Genomic DNA, 6,833 nt, shown 5'->3' with positions numbered 1-6,833 from the left:
CCTTTGCCCTGGCAGGTCCTCCTCCCTGGCTGTGGCTTTTGCCTTGGCGGGTCCTTCTCCATGGCTGTGACCTTTGCCCTGGCGGGTCCTTCTCCATGGCTGTGACCTTTGCCCTGGCGGGTTCTCCTCCCTGGCTGTGACCTTTGCCCTGGCGGGTTCTCCTCTGTGGCCATGACCTTTGCCCTGGCAGGTCCTCCTCCCTGACTGTGACCTTTGCCCTGGCAGGTCCTCCTCCCTGGCTGTGACCTTTGCCCTGGCAGGTCCTCCTCCCTGGCTGTGACCTTTGCCCTGGCGGGTCCTCCTCCCTGGCTGTGACCTTTGCCCTGGCGGGTCCTCCATGGCCGTGACCTCTGCCTTGTCAGGTCCTCCATTGCCGCGACCTTTGCCCTGGCAGGTCCTCCTCCCTGGCTGTGGCTTTTGCCCTGGCGGGTCCTCCTCCCTGACTGTGACCTTTGCCCTGGCGGGTCCTTCTCCATGGCTGTGACCTTTGCCCTGGCGGGTTCTCCTCCCTGGCTGTGACCTTTGCCCTGGCGGGTTCTCCTCTGTGGCCATGACCTTTGCCCTGGCAGGTCCTCCTCCCTGACTGTGACCTTTGCCCTGGCGGGTCCTCCATGGCCGTGACCTCTGCCTTGTCAGGTCCTCCATTGCCGCGACCTTTGCCCTGGCAGGTCCTCCTCCCTGGCTGTGGCTTTTGCCCTGGCGGGTTCTCCTCCCTGGCTGTGACCTTTGCCCTGGCGGGTTCTCCTCTGTGGCCATGACCTTTTCCCTGGCAGGTCCTCCTCTCTGACTGTGACCTTTGCCCTGGCAGGTCCTCCTCCCTGGCTGTGGCTTTTGCCCTGGCGGGTCCTCCTCCCTGACTGTGACCTTTGCCCTGGCGGGTCCTCCTCCCTGGCTGTGGCTTTTGCCCTGGCGGGTCCTCCTCCCTGACTGTGACCTTTGCCCTGGCGGGTCCTTCTCCATGGCCGTGACCTTTGCCCTGGCGGGTCCTCCACGCTGCCTGGGCCGCTGCCCCTCTTGGTCGCCATTGCTGCGATGCTGCCTTGTGTCAGGGTTGCACTGGCGACGCCGGGTTCCACCCTGCTCCACTCCTTGGGAGAAACGCTCCCCCCCAAGGCTTCTACGGGCGTTTGAGGAGTGAGGAGGGGGGAAGGTCTCTCCCAGTCTCTCTGCCTTTCAACGAAATGAAACTAAATTTAGAGACGCCTCCTCTCTGCCAGCCTCTGTGGGCGTCACCTGCAGGCCCCCGGCCCTGCTCCCCTCGCCCTCCTCCTCAGCCCTGGCTCCTGCTGCGGCCCCGCCCGTCTCCCATGCATGGTCAATCATCTGTCTACCTGTATCACCATCTTCATCTGTCACCCATCACCTGTGTCCGTCAGCCGTCTATCTGTCATCTGTCCATCACGTATCACCCACGCGCCATCACCATCTTCATCCGTCTGATCTGTCACCTACCTACCCATCATCTACCATCTATCCGTCAGTCATCTATCTGAATCTTGCTATATCATCTGTCCATCACGTATCACCCACGCGCCATCACCATCTTCATCCGTCTGATCTGTCACCTACCTACCCATCATCTACCATCTATCCGTCAGTCATCTATCTGAATCTTGCTATATCATCTGTCAGTCCTGTGTCACCCACGCACCATCACCATCTTCATCCGTCTGATCTGTCACCTACCTACCCACCATCTACCATCTATCCGTCAGTCATCTATCTGAATCTTGCTATATCATCTGTCAGTCCTGTGTCACCCACGCACCATCACCATCTTCATCCGTCTGATCTGTCACCTACCTACCCATCATCTACCATCTATCCGTCAGTCATCTATCTGAATCTTGCTATATCATCTGTCAGTCCTGTGTCACCCACGCACCATCACCATCTTCATCCATCGTCAGTCACCTGCCGTCTGTCTGTCCATCTCAAGCGTCTGTCTACTGAGCCTGAGGGAACGTCACACAATGTGTAGAAAGTGGAACTCAGGCCCTGTCTCACTGGGTGTAACCGGTTTTTGAAATGCCCGCGTGGCTTTCCCCGGTGCTTTTCCCCGGACCTTTTGCAAGGCCCTGGTATCCGCCGTAAAACACCGGCAGCCCTCTGTGGTAAGTGGCTCCTCCCCCGCACACCCAGGGTCCAGACGCCAAGAGGTCACCGCTTCCAGTCCCTCTGTCTGCTCCTTCCAGGTCCACCGGGAACTGCCGGCATAGAAGGTTCCGTGTGGGTGTTCAGCCCAGACCTGACCTTGGGTCTCCTGAGGTGGGAGTTGGAGATCCGGCCCCCTCGTGTAGCTCCCTCCCCATCCCTCTGCCCACAGCCCCTCGGGACTGAGTCTCGTGGCCAGACACTCGGTGTCATTGTGACCCCAGTGTCGCTGTCCCCGCAGCCACAGCTGTGAAGCGATCACCTTCCCCGAGACGGAATCCCGCTCTGTCCCGGGCTCCTGGAGTTGACCATCGCTGTGTCCTTGGCTTGTTGTGCACTTGTCAGTAATGCTGCCCAGATGTCACGGCTTTAAAGACGCCAGCGAGAGCCAGCCTGGGGCACCTGCCCTCCCTTGGTCCTGCTTTCTCTCGCAGGCATTTTGCGATGGGTGCGGGAGGCAGGCAGGTGTCCCGGGGCCCGGTGGAACTGGGGCTGGGGGCCTCGCTGTCCTCCAGGTCAGGGCTCTGCTGCCCTCCGCACCCTCTGTGGCTCAGCAGAGCTTGTGGGAGGGGTCATGGGGGTGAGGGGACGGCTCCCTCTGGCCCCAGATCTACCCCCCATGCCACTCTGGGTCCACCAAACCCTGCCCTCTGCCCGGCGGTCAGCGGGGACCTGGGGAAGGAGTGGAGAGGCTGGAAGGAGAGCGAGGTTGGGGCTCCTCCTCCAGCTCCAGTGACCCAGGCCCCTCAGGATCCCAGGAGGGATGGGCGCAGCCCCTGCTGCCACCCCACACCTCGCCGGCCGCACCCCTGCTGAGCGCCCCTCAAACCACGGAATCTGGGGAGGGGGCAGCGTCCAAGGGCCTGACTTTCTTCTGTCTACACTCGGAGCCAACAGGAATATGTGGCCATCGCTGGGGGCCGAGGGCGTCCCTCCCGCCCCCCAGCCCTGCGCGGGGCCCTCTGAAGTTTGCCCGGCAGGTGAACCTCGCTGGGAGACGGCGGCTTCTCCCACAGCCGTCTGCCCGCTTGGCTCTCTCCATGCTGGGGCGGAGCCGGACAGCGTTACCGACGCCCTTCAGCCCACCCAGCCTCCTGCTGGCCCCGGCTCTGGGCCCCCTTCGCTGCCCGTTCGGCCCCCACAATGGACCCCTCCTCTGTGCAGTCCACCCACCCTTATTTCAGGTTTTCAGGTTGTGGACTGCTCCGAGCCTGGGTGGGGCGGGGGTGATGGTGTTGGGACCCAGACACCGACCCTGCGCCTGCTGGCACACAGCCGGCTCTCCTGGGGCCTCCCCTAGGTGCCCACTCTGTCCTCTCTCTCTCTCTCTGGGACTCCTCGTGGCCAAGCTGTTGGACTCCTGGAGCTCGGATAGGATCTTTCTGTCCTGGCTCATCTCGGGATCCAGGCGTGAGGCTTGACTCGGCAGTGCCACGAGACCCCTCCCCGCCTGGCGTGGTCTCGCCCCGGAATGAAAACCCACCTGTGACCTCTCCCTCAGGCTGGGGTGCTATGCTGGGGTGGCCTGGGCATGAGGCCCCGCCAGCTGCCCCGCCAGGTCCCCGTCTGGCCACCCTGGTCCTGCGGGTGCCGCCACATGCCCGGATACATGGGCGGTGTTTTCCTTACACAGCCCCATGGCGTGGAGCTCCTACTCTGGAGGTGGGGCTGCACGTGAGCCACGGGGGGGAGGGTCCCGTGATGTGGGGCAGTGCTGGCCACGTCCCCTCTCCTGGGCCAGATGCTTGTTACAGAACACGCGTGCCCACTTACCCAGAGATGCACACGTGTGCAGAGCTGCACACACACGTGTGTATCCTGGAACTGGGCACCTCCGCGTCATTGTCTAGGGATTGTGTGGGGTGGGAGCAGGAAGGGCGCCCCAGCACACCCGCCCGCCCCGTGCACGTCTCCCTGTGACTGGCTGGGCACAAGCCCCAGCGCTGGGGATGAACTCCCAGGAGGAGCCGGGTGGGCTGCCTGCCCGGAGGTACACGGCAGGTGGCCTGGGAGGACACCCAGGGACACACAGCTCAGGGAGGGCCAAGGCCTGGGGGCGGGGGCTTCTTTCCTCTGTGCTGCTGTCCGGGTGGGGAAGGGGCCAGGCATGATGAGCAGGGCGTCCAAGGCCTCAGATACGACCTTGCTGCCTGCATGGACTTTGGCCTTGGACAGCTGACCCTCAGGTGGCAGCAAGCCCACCAACCAGCAGGGCACCCTTGTCCCTCGTCCCCACAGGGCCTGGTCACTCAGCAGAGGGACACAGGGCTGTCACTCACAGTGGGGACACAGGGCTGCCACAGTGGGGACACAGGGCTGTCACAGTGAGGACACAGGGCTGTCACAGTGGGGACACAGGGCTGTCACTCAGCAGTGGACACAGGGCTGTCACAGTGAGGACACAGAGCTGTCACTCAGCAGTGGGGACAGCGCTGTCACTCAGCAGGTAGAGCAGGCATGGCTCGGGTTCCTAGGCAGAGAAGCCTGGATTTTGTGACTTGGAAGCCAGGCCAGAGGCTGCACCAGGCCCTCTGACCTCTGTGTGTGACAGGACTTGGAGCTGCTTCTGTTCCAGGTCCCATCAGGCAAAGGGCTGTGACCTTTGACCTCTCTGTGGCTCCCAACGCCTCCCCGGGGCCCTGCAGGAAAACCCTGGGGAGGGCTGAACTCTCTCCGCTTCCCAGAGCCTCCGCCAGGGGCTCAAGTTGTGTGCATTGCGTACTCGTGCAAGTATAGGAGAGTATGTGGTGTGTGCATGCCTGCATACATGAGTGTGTGCATACATGTGGCGTGGGAACACGCCTGTATGTGTGTGTGCATGCGTGTGGTGTGTGTACGCCTGCATATGTATGTGAGTGTGGGGTGTGCATGTGTGTGGGTACACACACGTGAGTGGTGTGGGTGTGTACTGTGCTTGCACCATGCAGTGGGTGCTGGGCTTGTGTTGCAGGCAGCAGCTACCCCACCACGGGTGGCCAGGACGCCTCCTGGTGGTGCCAACCCTGAAGGCAGCCAGTGCTGTGTGGTCCCCTCTGGGAGCCAGTTCAGTGAGTTGAGTGAAGCTGGCGGTACAGGAGCCCCTGACCTGGTGAGGCTGGGAGCAGGCGTGGGAGGGGGAAGAAGGCAGAGAGGCCTCCACGGTCCCCCGGAGACCCCGGCCCCACGTGGAGCCCCTGCACCCTCCCCCGCGCCCTCCCGGCCTCCCGGCTGGGATCTGTGTCCTTTGGTCCTGGACCGGTCCAAGCAGCAGATGTGGTACCAGGGAGCTCTGGTGGCTCTGCGTGGTGTGACCGGGTGTGGTCCCCAGGGCTGGAAGCCTTCGCCCTGTGGGCCAGCCACTGGCCACCAGCCCCCTCCGGTGACCCAGCGAAGGGGCCCAGGGGCAGAGGTCCCCGTGGACCAGACCCCACGCGGATTTCCCTTCTCGGCCCAGCCGGTGTCTCTGGGGGATTGCCGTGCAGGGCCCCATCTCACCTGCACGCAGGTGCACCCTCCTTAATCTCTGCCAACTGCTGCCTGCCAGGCTCTAGGGCTGCAGGTGCCCAGGGGAGCCCCACTCAGCACGGGCAGAGGCTCGGGGTCTGATGGTGACCCACACAGAGCAGAGGCAGGAGGGGCACGGATGCTGCATTTGGGGAGACTGAGGGACCCCCTGGAAGGCTCGGTGGGGGAGCGCCGGCTGGCACTGGCCTGGGGCAGCAGGGGACGGCACACAGGGCGGGGCAGGTGCTCGGGTAAGAGCGGGCAACGGCCAGATCCGCCACCGGGGCTGTGGGGACACGGCGGAGGACGTGAGCCCGTGGCCGCCCGAGACTGGCCTCTCCCGCTGCCCAGGCCTGGTCCCGTCAGCACCACAGCCACGCTGGAGCGGCTGCTTCTAGAAGTTTCTGTGACTCCGTGCAGTCTACTTTGCATCCTTTGTGGCCCCCGGAACGCGAGCGGGAGCCCTGCCTGAGCCGTGTTCCTTGCTGCGCGGGGGAGGCGACAGAGAGATGGAGACCAGGGCGGAGGGCACGTCCTTTATTGCTCCTGGGCGGGGGAGGGGCGGGGGCGGTACACACAGCCACACTGCCGTCGCTTAGCTCGTAAAAATATCTCAATAAATAAAACACGGAAGCAACATATACACTGAAACAGAAAATACAAAAAAAAGGGGGGGGGGGCTGAGCCAGCCCCGGAGAGAGCGGCGGGGGAGGGGCGGCACTCGGGGTTCCCTCGCGAGAGCCAGGGTCCGGCTTACACAGAATTGTACAAGAGCGCATTTGTGTTTTATTAAAAAAATATACATTAGGAAGGCACTTAGGAGGAGATACAAATGCAAAACCCAAATCCTTATCAAAGTTCCTGACTCCAGGGAGCCTCAAAACACACGGGCCCCCCCAAAACGGAACCCAGATGGAAACTCCCGGAGAGCCAGTGGTGACCAGGGGGCGTCCCCGGGAGGGCGGGTGGCCGTGCCCTTGTGCCTGGAGGACGGCTCTGGGGGAGTGGCTCGCGGCCGGCGCTGCTGCCTTCCCGTCCCACGCGCTGCCTCCGTGGGGTCGTCAGGGTCCTTGGGGTCGTCCAGGTCGAGGTCCGGATACAGCCCAGCTCTGCTCATGCCCCAGACGCGGGACGGCCTGCAAGACAAGGAGGCGGTGAGTCGCTGTGGGACAGCCCTTGTGCTGGTGGACACGGCC

At 63.2% G+C, this 6,833-nt stretch overlaps 1 protein-coding gene across 1 annotated transcript in view; it reads right to left on the bottom strand.

Annotated features, from left to right (window-relative positions):
- Positions 1-6,178: 6,178 nt before the first annotated feature.
- TWIST2 (twist family bHLH transcription factor 2) overlaps positions 6,179-6,833 on the bottom strand; it is a 38,815-nt gene continuing 38,160 nt past the window's right edge. The window contains exon 2 of the mRNA XM_062202718.1: positions 6,179-6,773. The gene's annotated coding sequence lies outside the window, so the exon portion shown is untranslated. The remainder of the gene's footprint in view (positions 6,774-6,833) is intronic.

Source organism: Lepus europaeus, chromosome 1, assembly GCF_033115175.1.
Source record: "Lepus europaeus isolate LE1 chromosome 1, mLepTim1.pri, whole genome shotgun sequence".
Taxonomy (NCBI): domain Eukaryota; kingdom Metazoa; phylum Chordata; class Mammalia; order Lagomorpha; family Leporidae; genus Lepus; species Lepus europaeus.
This window is presented reverse-complemented; position numbering and strand designations above follow the sequence as displayed.